The sequence below is a fragment of the Sander vitreus genome, chromosome 11 (genome assembly GCF_031162955.1).
Source record: "Sander vitreus isolate 19-12246 chromosome 11, sanVit1, whole genome shotgun sequence".
Classification (NCBI taxonomy): Eukaryota; Metazoa; Chordata; class Actinopteri; order Perciformes; family Percidae; genus Sander; species Sander vitreus.
In genome coordinates, this window is record NC_135865.1 from 31,339,472 (window position 1) to 31,356,695 (window position 17,224).

Here is a 17,224-nt window from a genome sequence, read left to right on the forward strand (position 1 = left end):
TAGCGGCGCTCAGCCGGGGGCTTGTGAGTATCCCCACACCCGCCCGGCGCCTCACACCCTGGGCAACTCCGGAGAAGAAAAGACTCCAACCCCTATCCAGGAGTATGGTTCCAGAATCAAGACTGTGCGTAGAGGTAAGCCCCACCAGATCTAACCGGTAGCGCTCCACCTCCCGCACAAGTTCCGGCTCCTTCCCCCACAGAGAGGTGACATTCCACGTCCCCAGAGCCAGCCTCTGCTGCCCGGGTCTGGTCCGTCGAGGCCCCTGACCTTCACTGCCTGAGCTTATTATTATTATTTTATTTTTTACAATTCAATTTTCCATAATTATCCAACTAGTCAGGGTGAGTACAAAACTTCCCATGGGCAGTTCTCTTATCAAATTTTCTGGAGTATATGTGGAAGAAATTTACATTGAATGGATTCATATGTGTCATTATCTAGGTCTAAAAATAGACTTAGAAATGCCGTACTTTGGGACAAAAGATACATCTTATTGAACTGTTGTTTTTATTGTAAACATGGCAATTATTTCTGTTTGTCTAAATGTTTTCTATTTTTATTACATCTTAATGAATTTCTTGCACACTAAAACTTAAATTATATATTTTTGATTGTGTACGTCTACATTTGCGTATGTACTTTGGTTGTGGGTTTTATATAAGCTGCTATAGGTTTCTACCACACCATATATATATATATATATATATATTTGTATTTCTTCAGTGTAATTTGTTTCTTATGCTCTGTAAAAGAAATAAACTAAAGTAAACTAAACATCTATTTTTTCACATCTTTCATGTATTTACCTCTGAAAAAATATAAAGGTCTAGACCAGGGGTCTTCAACGTTCTTTAAGCCAACGACCCTTTAACTGAAGGAGAAACAGAGCAGGGACCCCCTACTACAAATATATTAAATTAAGTTACATATTAAACAGGGCCTACAATAAGGTGTAGGGCGGCCTAAAGCCTCTATACATGTATACCCCTTTTTTTCATAGAATACTAACCTACTAAAAAAATAATTGTTGGCATGATTTTATAAATCATGTTTTAATGTTAAACATACATCCTCAGGATGAACCATATCTGTTGATCTCAGTGACTTCCTTACCTATAGGCCAGTTAGCCTAACATCAGTGAGGATTTTTCACAAATACGTTGATTTATATTTGCTAATAATATGTTAAGACATTTAAAAAAAAATAGAAAACTTAATTTGGTGGCCCCCCTGCAGTAACTCCGAGGACCCCATAGGGGTCCCTGACCCCTGTTGAAGATCTCTGGTCTAGACTACAGCAACCTCAATGGTAGGCAAAGTCCTGGAGGTAACCTCGAAAAACACATTTAGTAAATTCAGCACCACAGGTGCTCCAACAAAACTAAATGCACAAGCATATACAGTTATAATATATAATAATTTCATTTAGAAGTTTTTTTACGTGGTGCAATAAAATGTGACTGACTCACACTCCCTAAGCAAACAAAGCCCAACAATATCTATGGGTTTAGGTGTCAAGGTCTCAGGAGTTTGATCACACAGACTCACATAACCAGAGCAAACAAAGTCTAACAACAACTATGAGTTCAGGCCTCCAGAGTTTGATCAAGTTGTTTACATGTTAGTAGCTTTTCCTTTAGAGAGATTAATGAGATCCACGGAGGTTGAAGCAGTCTGATAAAAACTTCACCGACTCAAACAGATCACTGATACAATTTCTGTGTTTGCTGGACCACACCAGTGTGTATCAACACGAGGGACTGTTGACTGAAAAGACAATCTCAGGTTATATGAGACTTCTGTTTATTTATTTTTTTAACATTTCATTTCAAACAATCTTAATGGATAATAATTTAAATGTAACATATATAACTTTTGATGGGCATGTGGAAGTGCAGAAATACAGATATCTTTATTTTGTGATCATGTTTACAGCATATATTCTAATTATTTGCAGTAATTCCACTATTGTGGGCATCATAGTGATTAACAAAGCCCTCCATGAGCCTATGTACATTTTCATTGCAGCTTTGTTAATCAACTCTGTTCTTTTCAGCACTGCTATCTATCCAAAGCTTTTGATTGACTTTTTATCTGAAAAACAGATCATATCTTATTCAGCCTGTCTCTTTCAGTGGTTTATATATTACACTCTAGGCCTCTTCAGAATTCTTCCTGTTGGCAGTCATGGCTTATGACAGATATGTGTCTATATGTAAACCTCTGCAATATCACAACTATCATGAACAAAAAAACTGTTAAAATTTTCCTGATTTTAGCTTGGATTCTGCCTGCTTGTCAGATGTCAGTGGGACCGTTGCTGATTGCTAATGAAAAACTCTGTTTCTTTATCTTGAAAGGAATAATTTGCAACAGCACAATTAATACACTTCACTGTGTGAGTTCAGCAGTGCTGAATATATATGGCTTGATGGGTTTTTGTAATTGCTGTACCTCTCCCTGTACTCTTCATACTTTTTACATACACCAGGATACTTATAATAACCTATCGAAGTAGTAGAGAAGTCAGGAGAAAAGCTGCACAGACCTGTTTACCCCACCTGTTGGTTCTAATCAACTTCTCCTGTTTGATTGCATATGATGTACTTCTTTTTCGTCTGAAAATTGATTTTCCCAAAACTGTACGTTTAATAATGTCTTTACAAGTAGTAATATATCATCCTCTCTTTAATCCGATCATGTATGGACTTAAAATGAAAGAAATGTATAAACACCTGAAGAAGTTGTTGTGCAAAATGGTTTGATATATTTACAAAGACTTTTGTACAGTCACTGTTTTTATAATAATGCAGAGACGTGATTACTCTGAACATTTAAAGACTCGATTCCAAAACACTAATGCACGAGTCTCCTTTTGGAGTCTATCACTTCAACAATAGAGAAATACTGAGGAATTTGCTGCAGTTTTTCAAAAGCCCAAAGATGAAACCGGTTTACAGGGTAATCACAATTATAATTTTCCACTTTCCTTTTGATTTAACACCGCAAAATACAACCTTTCTTATCCTATGTATATTTTAAGGCCATTGATCATGCCATTACAGGTACAACATCTGTAATGACATGATCAATGGCCTTAAAATATACATAGGATAAGAAATGTTAAGCACTTATTGATCCCCAGGGGGTTTCAGGAGTTGCAGCAGCACAAAGACAGAAATAAGTATAGATAGGCTAAATAGAGAAATAAAAATGTATATCAATAGTTCAGTATTGTGTGTATACAGTATATAGAATGGGATAGTGTAGTAGTAGTAGTAGTAGTAGTAGTAGTAGTACTAGAAGAAGATAAGATTTGTTTTTAATTTTTACCTGTTTACCATACCCAAATGGAAAAAAAAACAAAAACAAAACAGAAGAACTGCAAGGCCAAAATGCATGTATGAGGCTCCATTTGAAAACTGAATTATCTAGTTCCTGAAAATGTGTTTGTTTAAAACATCTGGTTAAAACACAACCTAACCTACTACAGTTCCAACAAAACTCAAAACATGTTTTTGATCTTCGTCCATCTTAAGTCAAATTTGAATGTAGTAATACATGCTTTATGTCACAGCACCTTTTACACAGTTTCAATCCTCTAGTCTAACCAGAGAGTTTTTAGTTTCTGGTGTCACTGGTGTCCCTTAGACCTCTCCAAAACATTTCAAACCAACCATATTGGGCTAAATGCAGTTACTCACGTTTTTAACCCTGAAAATACTGAAGCATTTATACGACTATAAAACTTTTTATATTCATTTTGTGACGGCCCTGGGCCGTTTGACTAGCTGTTTTGGCCTGTATCTGTCTCTTCTCAGTTGGTACCTGATTGACTGTCTCCTCCCACCTCGTTGGGGATTGGCCTCACCTGCTGGGAGTCTCTAGCTGGGTGATTCCATGAGGTCTGTTCTCACCCTCCAGGCAGTCTGTTGCCATGCTGGCACCCAACTTGGTTTTTGGTTTTGTTTAATTGTGTCTAGTCAAACCGTTGTTTATGTTAAAGGTTAGTTGAGCATTTACCCTTCCATAGCATCCAACACCCATCTTACACTACTGATTACTAACATCCCACACAATAATTCACTTTAGTTTTGTTGTCTTTAATAAAGGTACTTGTTTATTTAAACTCGTGCGGACCTCCATACTTTGTTGTTCTCCTAATTGAGCTGGGCATAACAATTTAAATGTTGTTGATAACCATTTTTCACTTTCATTTATTTGATAGCTAGCTCGGCTTTGTTTCACACTTATCTCCCATGCAACACACAACCCATGCTTTACACTGATGAAAAGGGAAAATGAATTGCTACAATCATCACGATTGAAGTCTTGATAGTCAATAACCACTTGTTCAACCATGGTGAAATATCAGAGGCATGGAAGGTGGCAAGTGTGGGTTACAGTAAGATGTGATAAGGCAGTGGTTGATATGTTATGGAGGGGTCTGGGTGTAGTTATGCAACAAATATATTGTCAATATTTGAAAATAACAGCCTTGAAAACAAGAGCATCTGCACATTTCGGATTTAGCATTGTATGTGAAATTGTAGCTGTGTGCCCCGAGAGACAAAGCAGTTTTTTTCATTTCATTGTAAAATAAACAAATTGTTAATAAACTGTTATTTCTGTCAAATAATTTTGTCATAATTATTACATCAAGCTACCTGCCAGGGTCTTTAAAGGATAACAGCCATTTCAAAGCTGCATGATCAGTGTGGATGAGAAAATGAACCCCACACAAGTGGTGTTGTAATTGATGGGTGGCGCCCACTACTGCTAATATCTCTCCAGTAGCTCTTTGTAACAAGTACTAGTGCAGTGCCCATTCAAAATGTGCTGATTGCTAAGCCTCCTGTATTGCTGCTTGAAGCTTTCTTAAGACATGCTTATTCAAACAACTTAACATTTGACACTGCGCTTCCTCGGGTTCTGAATAAATGTTAGTATACAGTATATGCATCATTTGCTAAAAACTAGTTATTTGGGACCAGCTATTTCCGAAAACAAAAGCATTCATTCCAAAAGTTACATTGCTGATGCTTTAAATGTTTGAGTTAACGACAATATAACATCTCCAGTCTCTCTTTCTTCATTTGTTCTTCAATGTACTCTAGCAAGCGACAGAGTGAGCTGTACCTAGAATGCTGTTAGACTAACTGACCCAGATGGAGCCCATGCCATTGCTAAGATGTGGCCTCATTTGGTTTTGTACCAAGTTCTGCTTGCCAATTTGTTGAGTCAGTGGAGTCCTCACTGTCATTACATGCTCTATGTGGGCGACAACTTGGCCACATGCCAGTTCCTTTCTGGGATAGTTTATGCCAGCAGCTGCATCTCTGGTTCAGACTGTCTCAGACTCAGTCTGAGCATATCTGAGTCTTCTTGAGAAGTCCTGGCTGACTTCTGTGTGCCCAAATCGGAACCGCGGGAAGCCACGGTTGAGATTGCACTAATCGGATAATCATCTCAAAAGGGCAGGGTTTATCTAACACAGAAAAACACATTAGGCAATGGGAAATTCACCACAAATACCATAAACCAAAACTATAATTGTGCAAGCAAATACAATCTATTATTTGTTTATTACCTCTGCCAAGTAGGTTATGTTTTCTGCTTGGTTTCTCTGTTCGTTTGTCTGTTTGTTGGTTGGTTTGTTTGTCAGCATAATTACTTTTAAAACTACTGGCCAGATTTTCATGGAACTTTAACAATTTAACTAGTTAGCCATGGTGTTACACAGGGCTCTGTGCTTAGACCAATTCCATTCAACTTATATATGCTTCCTCTTGGCAAATTATTAGGAAACGCTCTACAAACTTTCACTGTTATGCAGATAATACCCAAGTATATCTATAACTCAAGCCAGAAAAAACTGTTATTTAAACATTATGGACATACAAATCTGGGTGGCCTACAATTTCCTCATTATCTTAATATATAGCTACTCTGAATGACGTTGCCCTGGCCTCCAGCACCACTGTAAGAAATCTCTGAGTTGTCTTGATCAGGATTTATCCTTTAACAGCCACATTAAACAAGGTGAAAGGACTACCTTTTTCACCTGCATAACATTGCAAAAATTAGGCACATTCTAACTCAGAAAGATGCGGAGAAGCTATTCCATGAATTTGTTACTTCGAGGCTGGACTATTTTAATTCCTTAATATCAGATTGCTCCAATAAGGGCACGTTCAGACCAGGAAACAGCAATCCCGTGATTTTTCAGTGTTGTGCGCCAGTGGGAGTGTCACTGAAATGGTCCATATGTGTAATGTCTTCTTGTGTTCTTAAACCCCCCCCCAATGTAGCACAAGCAGACCTTATATTTCAGAATCATGGATTTCCGTTCCTTTGTTTATAGATCACGACTTGTCTGGCTCCCCCCTGCGGCCCCCACCGCCGCAGCCTAATCCACTACCCCAATGATTGGGCAAAGACGACCGATGCAGGCAGTGTGAATGCTATTCTTCTCTTAAGACTCCAGATCCAGAACGCATGTAGGTGTACTGACAAGAACTAGGAAAAGAGATCATATTTCTCCTGTATTAGCTTCTCTACACTGGGTCCCTGTAAAATCCAGAATTTAATTTAAAACCCTCTACTCACCTAAAAGACTCATAATAGTCAGGCACCATCATATTGAGAGCTCATAGTACCCAATAGCCCCACTAGAACACTGCACTCCCAGAATGCACAGTTAGTTTTTGGTTCCTACAATCTCCAAAAGTAGAAAAAGCGTAGAACTCTCTTCATTGATAAAGCTTTAAGTTTGGGCTGGCTACAGTTTAGACTGCTGGGGGACACACTCTCTCCTCTTAATTTCCATCTGTATGCATTCATGTCCCGTTATTGCATGTTACTGAGTTCTTTTCCCGGAGGCCTTGTGCTTTTTCACCTCACAGATTTCTTTGGACTGTGGTCGCACCTGGATCCTGGCTGCAGCTGTTTCCCTGTTTCAAGATATAGCTACACTGGATGGCGTTGCCCTGGCCTCCAGCTCCATCATAAGAAATCTTGGAGTTATCTTTGATCAGGATATATTCTTTAATGCCCACATAAAACAAATTTACTCAACTACCTTTTTTCACGTGTAACATTGCAAAAATTAGACACATCCTGTCTCAAACAAATCAAAACAAACTTTATTCCTTAATTGTCAAATACAAAGAGTACAATGCAGTGAAATTCTATTACTGTATTTAACCCATCCTTAGTATTAGGAGCAGTGGACAGCAATATATCCAGCGTCTGTGGAGCAACTTGGGATTCAATGTCTTGCTCAGGGAGACTTTGACATTGCTGGAGGAACCTGGGATTGTTTCCAATTCATAATTTACCCAGCTAAGTCTCCTATAAACAGTTTCTTCAGAGTCACTGGTTTTCATGTTTGTCATGACTAATAGGCTACAATCAGGGCTTTAAAATAACACCCACCAACCCGCCAAAAGTGGATAACAATTAATTCTGGTGGGTAACATTTTTAAAGTTACTAGCCAATTTGGCCGGTGATGAATGAAGCAAATAACTCTGCGTCTGTTTGAATCGGCCGGCTGCAGAAATGTTGCAGAATTGGTCTCTTTTATGCCAAGAAATTTGGGCAGTATTGTGTGTTTGGCTTGGAAACATCATCTTTCTCTGGCCAACACTGCTTGTAGAACTAATCCTACATTTCCCATGAACACCATGTTGTGACGTGTCATAAAACTGTTGGCTACGTATGCCTAGCGTGTGGTATTGATTACGAGCTACACTGAAACAGAGAAGACAAACAGAACGATGTAAAATAAATCACAGAAGCTGAAATTAACGTAAAGTTAGTTAAGGAAAACAAAAACCAAACGTGGTTAATGGAGAATCTGATTGGCTGGTAACTTTAAAAATCTACAAGCCATGTTGGCTGGTTATCAACTTTAATTTAAAGCACTTGCTACAATATACATTGCTAATATAAAAAAAACATATAACAGCAACAATATTATGGTTTCTTTTTTTTCTTTTTCCACAATGATATTGAAAAAATACTTAACACCACTAACACTACTTTATATATATATATATATATATATATATATATATATATATATATATATATATATATATATATATATATATAAATTAGAAACTAACAAACACAAGTTAAACATAGAATCACACTGCATACATCTTGTGCTCAAGGCTGTTGATTTAAATGTCTTCGGATTTATCAGAAGACATAAAAAAAATGTTACTGATACAAATTTCAATACTGGTAACAAATTAGTTTTTTTGCTACACAAACAAATGTAAACTTCAGTATAGATTTTGTGACTACGTGATGAGTGAAAAATAAGTCAATCAAATTATTTGACAACACATTGAAGCACACAATGCTTTTACTATCTGTAAGTCTGAAACAAATCCTTAGCTTAAATACCTTCAAAGAATGAGATAAATCACATCTTGCACTATTTTTACATAATTAAAAAAAGTGATTAGTTTAATTTGTCTTGACTGAACAATCTCTTTAGATGTTTGTAAATTTCTTTCATTTTCAGTCCATATATGATTGGATTAAAAAGAGGATGATACAAAATCATTTGTAAAGACATAATTAAATAAACAGTTTTGGGAAAATTTGTTTCCAGTCGAGCTAGAAGTACATCATATGTACTCAAACAGGAAAAATTAATCAGAACCAACAGGTGGGGTAAACAGGTCTGTGCAGCTTTTCTCCTGACTTCTCTACTACTTTGATAGGTTATTATAAGTATCCTGGTGTATGTAAAAAGTATGAAGAGTACAGGGAGAGGTACAGCAATTGCAAAAACAATCAAGCCATATATATTCAGCACTGGTGAACTCCCACAGTGAAGTTTTTGAACTGTGCTGTTGCAAATTATTCCTTTCAAAATGAAGTAACAGAGTTTTTTATTAACACTCATTAACGGTCCCCCTGAAACCTGACAAGCAGGCAGAATCCAAGCTAAAATCAGGAAACATATGAACATTTGTTTTTCTCATTATATTTGGATATTGCAGAGGTTTACATATAGACACATATCTGTCATAGGCCATGACTGCCAACAGGAAGAATTCTGAAGAGGCTAGAGTGTAATATATAAACCCCTGTAAGAGACAGGCTGAATAAGATATGATCTGTTTTTCAGATAAAAAGTCAATCAAAAGCTTTGGATAGATAGCAGTGCTGAAAAGAATAGAGTTGATTAACAAAGCTGCAATGAAAATGTACATAGGCTCATGGAGGGCTTTGTTAATCACTATGATGCCCACAATAGTGGAATTACTGCAAATTATTAGAATATATGCTGTAAACATGATCACAAAATACAGATATCTGTATTTGTGCACTTCCACATGCCCATCAAAAGTAATATATGTTACATTTAATTTATTATCCATTATGTTGTCTAAAATGTAATGTAAACGAATAAAATGGGTATATTGCTAGAAGTCTCATATAACCTGAGATTGTCTTATTTAGTGATCAGTACCTGACCTTGATACGTACTGGTGTAGCCCCGCCAACACAGATATTGGATCTGTGATCTGTTTGAGTCTGTGAGAAGTTTTTATCAGACAGCATCAACCTCCATGGACCTCATTAACCTCTCCCAAGGAAAAGCTACTAACATGTATACAACTTGATCAAACTCTTTAGTTGTTGTTAAACTTTGTTTGCTCAGATTTTGTAACTCTTGTCATATTTAGAATGACAATCTGGGGAGCTTGGGTAGCTCACCTGGGCGAGCATACGCCCATATATAAAGGTTCCTCGATGCAGCGGCCCAAGTTTCAACTCCCTTTGCTGCATGTCATTCCCACTCTCTCTCTTTCATGTCTTCAGCTGTCCTATAAAAATAAAGACCCAAAAAATTATCTTAACAAAAAAAGAACAACGAATGACACTCTGAGAGCAAAGACCTCAGCAAAGGCCAAAAGTGCATTCACATGGTACTCTAATTGTCCAACATTGCGAGTTTGAAAGAAGTTTATCTGAAACTTAGTTTGCTCAGGTTATGTGAGATCTTGGCCAAGGCCAATGGTCCCATTTCCTAAGTTGGGAAGTCGTTCTTCTGACTTTTGTTTGTTCATGAGCTTTAAGTTGTAACGCGGAAACAACATGGACGCTACATAGAATGTGTTGTATTTTATTGCTCAAAACGTATAAACAATTTTTCCCAGTGTGACATGAAGAGCAAAAGATCTTGTGAGCCATGAAATATTATCAGAAACTATTATTTCCAATTATGCTCACAATGTTAGCAAAAGTGGAAAATAATTTGTGTATATGCCCTGTGATTCGTCTCCACTCCAAAATGTAATGGGTTTTTCCTGTGGTCCATGCTAAACCCTTCTAAGTTTCAATCAAATTCATTTTAAGCACGAGGATGCATTTGGTGCGGCAGTAACGAGGAATACAATTTCATTTTAACAGGCCTAAACCTTGATCAGAACGTGTGTCTACGTGGGCGGCCATCTGTTTCGACCGGTTGGGAGGGAGAGAGACAGACAGAGAAAGGGAGAGAATATTACCTAACTACAATAAATACAGAAATATGACTCAGAAATATAGCAGTATGGAATGGCATGATGAACAGTGGCAATTATAGTAACTGTAAAGATAATGGAATTATGACTGCTAATAATAATAATAATAATAATAATAATAATAATAGTAGTAGCAACATGCGTCAAGCAGGACCAGATCAGCAGCTGTAACCACTATCTAGGTGATACCACAATCCAAGGAAATCTGTGAGTCAAGAAAGCACAAGGACTCTGGGGAGGAAGAGTTTTAAGCTTACTCTTAAATGTGGAGACAATGTCTGCCTCCCAAACCGAAACTGGGAGCTGGTTCCACCGGAAAGAAGCTTGGTAGCTGAAGACTGGCTCCAATTCTACTTTTGGAGACTCTAGGAAACAAAAGTAACCCTGCAACTGCAACCCTGCAGTGGGGCAGTAGAGTACTATGAACTCTTAAGACCAGTTCAGACCAAAGTCAAATGACCTACCAGAGGAAATTACGTCAGCTGAGTCAGTGATGTCTTTTATCACTTTTAAAGGGATATTTCACTGCTGGAAAGATGAATAAGTATTAAATTGGGTAATTTATGTAATAGAAATTTAGATAGAATAAAATAGATAAAATTGAATTTTTTTTAGATGTCGGTGCCTTCTAGACCGAGAAAAGCCAGAAAATTTATTTTTGGCTCATGTGGATGAAAGACAACAACTCCCAGAATGCACTTGCTTTGCTTCCCTACGAGTCCACTCTCAAGCCACGTCTACTGAAAAGACATAATAGACAGTCAAGTCAACTCAAATGTGTTTTATTGTCATTTCAACCATATACACAGAACAACGTTTCACCGTGGCTCAAGTGGTGTTACACATTTAAAAAAATATAAAAACGACAATATATGAAAACGACAATATATAAAAACGATACTATATAAAAACGACATCAAAACAGGCTACATTTAGTGCACACACATTATAGGCTGCGTAAAGTTTAACTCACGCATTGGTAGAATTAGCGCTTGGTGTAAACACTGAGTATAAATACAGCCGTGAATTTGCGTGGAATGTAGAATGGTCGGCATTTAACAAGTCACAAACTCCACCAGCGGTGAGCAGTTAGTTGGATACAAGCACCACATTTCTGCACCAGCCCACCTCCACGAGTCTTACCCGGCGACAGAGCAGCATCTCTATCTGCTTGGAAGGCTTGCAGGTCTGGTAGCTGGATAGTCCGGTACACTGTTGTTCATCATTGATGGGACGGGTGGCTGGCTAGCGTTAGCTTTCCACCTAGCTCATACTCCTGCCCTCGTTCCGCGTGTCACCGCTTTGGATGTCCCCTTACCCGGCTGGCGGCATAGAGCGACACCGCAGGCTGAGGTGCTGGTCTTCGTAGCAGGCGAAGCTTGCGTTTTGTGTTGAGCATTCCGTCTGTAATAAAGTTTCCTGTATATTCTCCGATCTGTACCAATGTATCCCGGTGGTACTCATGTGCGGTAGTTTGAATGCACATAATTGTAAGTTTGCTGCTGAAAAGAGAGCTTGTTAGCGACACGTAGCTTCAAGATTGCTGACACTCGACTCGCACCGGCTAGTGACAGATCCACCCCCTATGGACAGGTTGAAAACATGCAGAACTAGCTGGCTGTAGTTCATAGCCTCTGGGCAAAAATGCCTCCGATGACGCTAAATGACGATTTTTGTGTCATCAGAGAATTTTTCCAGACCCACAATACAGAGAAATCTAGTCTCAGGGGAACATGTGGGAGGGAAGCATGGTCATTCGAAAATACTACCTGGTTTCTACTGATACAAAGCTTAATGCTAATCGGTGAAGTATCCCTTTAAGTCCCTTCTTAAGACATACTTTTATCGGACAGCATTTCCTGATTTTATTTGAGCTTGAACCTCTTAAAACTTTATTTTATTTTATAAACTTGTCTTATATTTTCTACCCTGTACAGGTTGTCATACATCAAATAGTTTTTATTTGTTTTAAAAAAAACTTGATGTTTTTTATGACTGGCTTGTTTTTTTTTTGTGAAGCACTTTCTAACTTGGAGTTTGAAAGGTGCTCTATGAATAAAGATTATTATTATTATTATTATTATTATTATTACATTGAAATTGGGGTTTGTAAATGTGGACATGGTGTCTGCCTCCTAAACCAAAACTGGGAGAGCGGAGCTTGGTAGCTAAAGGCTCTGGCTCCCATTTTACTGTTGGAGATTGTAGGAACCAAAAGTATCTCTGCATTCTGGGAGTGCAGTTTTCTAGTGGGGCAAAAGGGTACTATGAGCTCTTCAAGATATGATGGTGACTGACCATTAAGAGGATTTTTAAATATAATTCTGGATTTTACAGGGAGCTGGCCAACTGGACAGTCTTAAGGGACTTATTTTAACAACCTGATAAGAAATTACAATAGTCCAACCTCAAAGTAACAAATGCATGGACTAGTTTGTTGTATCTTTTGCAATGTTACTCAAGTGAAAAAGGCAGTCTTTGAAATTTGTTTTATGTGGGTGTTAAATAATATATCCTGATCAAAGATATATCCATACATTTCTTAAGGTGGTTCTGGAGGCAACACCTTCCAGAGTATATATATTTTAAGATAACAAGCTTTGGTGGTGTTTGGGGCCAAGTACAATAACTTCAGTTTTGACATCAGGAAATTGCAGGTCATCCAAGTTTGTATGTCCTTAATGCATGCTTGAAGTTTAACTAATTGTTTTCTTTTTAGCTTGATCGATTATAATTGGATATCATCTACAAATGAGCGAAAATTTATGGAGTGTTTGCTAATTATATTGCCTAGAGAATTCATGAGCATTCATGGAGGATTCTTTATTAACATGAGCAAACTGAGATCATAAACACACCAAAGTTGGATTAATGTCTTCCAAACTCAGGAAATGGAACCATTAGACGAGCAAGTGCATGTACTGTTGGCCTTGCCTTGCTTTGCTCTTGGTCGTTCTTAATGTGACAGAGTCACATAACCGGAGCAAACAAAGTTTAACATCTATGAGTTCCGGCCTCCAGAGTTTGATCAAGTTGTTTACATGTTAGCAGCTCTTTCTTTGAAGAGGTTAATGAGATCCATGGAGGTTGCAGCAGTCGCATCCTATTTCTGTGTCCGCCGGACCACACTAGTGTGTATCAAGTTCAGGTAATATTGACTTAATAAGACAATCTCAGGTTATATGAGACTTCTAGTAATATACCTGTTTTATTCATTAACTTTTTGTTTTAGACAGCATTAATGGATACTGAATTAAATGTAAGATATAACTTTTGATGGGACATGTGGAAGTGCAGAAATACAGATATCTTTATTTTGTGATCATGTTTACAGCATATATTCTAATAATTTGCAGTAATCAGTATCATAGTGATTAACAAAGCCCTCCATGAGCCTATGTACATTTTCATTGCAGCTTTGTTAATCAACTCTGTTCTTTTCAGCACTGCTATCTATCCAAAGCTTTTAATTGGCTTTTTATCAGAAAAACAGATCATATCTGCCGAGTTCAACGATACCTCACACAAGACTCTATGTCATACAGTTTATTAGCTGTTAAAAGGGGCGTGGCTTAAGCATAAAGGGCAGGTCAAACCATCACCAATGAAGAAGGAACTCTGCTGAGTTCAATGACAGCTCACACAAGACTCTACCTTAAACGGTTCAAATGTTATGAAAGGGGGCCTGGCCTGAGTAAGTGGGCGTGGTTAAAGTATAAGGGGCAGCTCAGTATCACGTGTCGACCACACATTATAAGTTTCATGTAAATCGCATAATGTTTGTCATATAAGGCGCATTTCCTGATGCCAGCGGGGGGCGCTATGACCAAAAGTCAATATTGGCCTGTAGTTGTCCTCAGACGTGGACCCTTGTCAATCGTGAGAAATTTCGGGCAGATACAACGTACACTCAAATTACAACAATTTATTTGTTCATCGCTAAACACTCAAAATGGCCACCACGCCACGCCCACACCGTTTGATCAAAAGTTTTTCTTTTAATAACTTTTCATCTTTAAGGTGTTGAGATGGTACAGACCAAATTTGAAGTCCGCCGGATGAAATCTCTAGGAGGAGTTTGTTAAAGTATAGCACCTTGACTTTTAGGCCTACTTCCTGTTGCCACTAGGGGGCACTATGACTTTAAGTAAATATCGGCCTTTATTTGTCCTCAGGGTTGGACTCTTATGAATCCTGAAAAGTTTTGAGCCAATTGGACAATGTACACTCAAGTTACACCCACTTCCTGTTTTGATGGCGAAACGCACAAAATGGCCGCCTCGCCACGGCCACGCCCTATGACGAAAAGTTTTTCCTTTAACAACTTTTCATCTTTAACTTCTTAAGATGGCACAGAATGAAATTTGAAATTGATCTGATGAAATCTCTAGGAGGAGTTCGTTAAAGTACGACATGTGGAAATGGCCAAAATCACACTAATTTCGAACTTTCAATTCAAAATTGCGGACTTCATGTTGGGTTTAGGGCAGGGGTGTCAAACGTGCGGGACGGATCAGGCCCGCAAACGGGTTTAATCCGGCCCGCGAGATGATTTTGTAGAGTATAAAAATGAGCTGCAATTTTTCAATAAAAGAAACTGCTTTTCCAATTGTGTCCACTGGATGGCGCAATAGCAATTGTTTTAAGCAAGCAAACTGTTTATACCGGGGCAGAGCAAGTAGGTCAAGCAAGTGCAGCCAGTCCGGATGAGCTACTTTGTTTTGCCTGCGATATTTATTACAGCTTCTACTTTTAACATGATGTGCTTTGGCACCCTCATTACCCCAATATGTCTCTGTCAAAAAAGAGAAAAGTGGACGCGGAGTGCAGAGTGTTCCAAGGAAAATGGTCATCCTCCTATTTATTCACGGAAGTGAATGGGAAAGCTGTATGTTTGGTGTGTTCACAGCATGTTGCAGTGCTGAAAGAATATAACCTTCGTCGCCACTATGTGAGTCTTCATGCCAACAAATATGACAACTTTCAAGGACAGCGGAGAAGAGAGAAGGTGAATGAACTGTTGGCGGGTCTGATGAAACAGCAGTCTGTGTTTACTCACAGCCGAGACATCAGTGACGCTGCAGTGAAAGCTAGCTACCTCATTGCTAATGAAATCGCAGTGGCTTCAAAATCATTTAGTGAGGGTGAATTTGTAAAAACATGCATGATGAAGGCAGCGGAGATTGTGTGCCCTGAAAAGCGCAAGGCTTTTGCAAATATCAGCCTGACAAGAAACACAGTTGCCGACAGGATTTCTGATCTTTCAGTGGATTTGGACAGCCAGTTGAAGCAAAGAGTAAAGTATCGATGTATTGCGTTTTCAGTTGCAATTGATGAAAGCACAGACATTACAGATGTTGCACAACTGGCCATTTTCATCCACGGAGTTGATGACACATTGACCGTCATGAGGAGTTCGTGGAGTTGGTGCCAATGACAGATACAACGTCAGCAGCTGATATTTTCACCGCACTTGTCGGCGCGCTGGACAGGGTCGGAGTGGACTGGTCCCGCGCTATCAGCCTGGCTACAGATGGTGCGCCCTCAATGATCGGGAAAAAAGTTCAGAGAGAAAGTGCAATCTGCAAATGGAGGACGTGATTTTTGGACTTTTCACTGTATTTTGCACCAGGAGGCTTTGTCATTAAAGATGGATAACGTCATGAAGGTGGTCATCCAAACTATTAATTTCATCCGATCCAGAAGCCTGAATCACCGTCAGTTTGACAGCCTTCTCAGAGAGAAAGACCACATCTCTGGCCTGCCATACCACACTGAGGTAAGATGGTTAAGCCGAGGTGCGTTTCTTTGATTTACGAGAAGAAATTGAACAGTTCATGGAAGAAAAGGGCAAACCAGTGTTAGAATTTCATTCCGCAGAATGGATGCAGGACCTTGCATTTATGGTGGATGTTACAGAGCACCTGAATAACTTGAACAAACAGCTGCAAGGGCGCAACAAAGTTGTGACGAAGTATTATGACAGCATACGTTCTTTCAAGTTGAAGCTATCATTGTGGGAGACGCAACTCGCCCGTGGTGATGCAGCTCACTTCCCCTGTCTGAAAAATGTGTGCGTGACCCAACATGTGGCAGACATGAAGCAGTTCAAAGATAAAATAACAGGACTGTTACGGGAGTTTGAGCAACACTTTCAGATTTTTGGTGAACTGGAGAAAGACTTCAAAGTTTTTTGCTCGCCATTCACCGTGAATCCCTCTGATCTGCCCGTCAGCATCCAGCTTGAAATAATAGACTTGCAGTGGGACTCGGATTTGAAGGGCAAATTTGCAGCAGCTGGATTGGACACATTTTATCAGAATCTCTTGCCAGGTTACCCCAACTTGACAGCCCTTGCTGCAAAACTGTTGTGCATGTTTGGAACCACGTATCTTTGTGAGCAAGTTTTCTCTGTAATGAGCGTAAATAAAACAAAGCTGTGCTCAAGACTCACGCACAAGCACTTAAGTCACATCCTGAAGTTGGCTGCCACTCAAGATGTGACGCCTTATATTGATGCGCTGGTGAAAGTTAAAAGATGCCAGGTATCAGGAGTCAAATAAACTATGCAACCTCACTTAAAGTGAGCATTGTGTGTTTGTGTGTTCTTCGTCCTCAGAATTTTCAAATAACTTGAGGTGTTTTATGATTAATAGTGATGTTGTGCTTT

General features: G+C 38.8%; 2 pseudogenes; one reads left to right on the forward strand and one right to left on the reverse strand.

Annotated features, from left to right (window-relative positions):
• The first annotated feature begins 1,844 nt into the window (after window positions 1–1,844).
• LOC144525891 (olfactory receptor 11A1-like) lies at window positions 1,845–2,768 on the forward strand (annotated as a pseudogene).
• A 5,709-nt stretch (window positions 2,769–8,477) lies between these two features.
• On the reverse strand, window positions 8,478–9,405 carry LOC144525892 (olfactory receptor 6N2-like; annotated as a pseudogene).
• Between the last annotated feature and the right edge of the window lie 7,819 nt (window positions 9,406–17,224).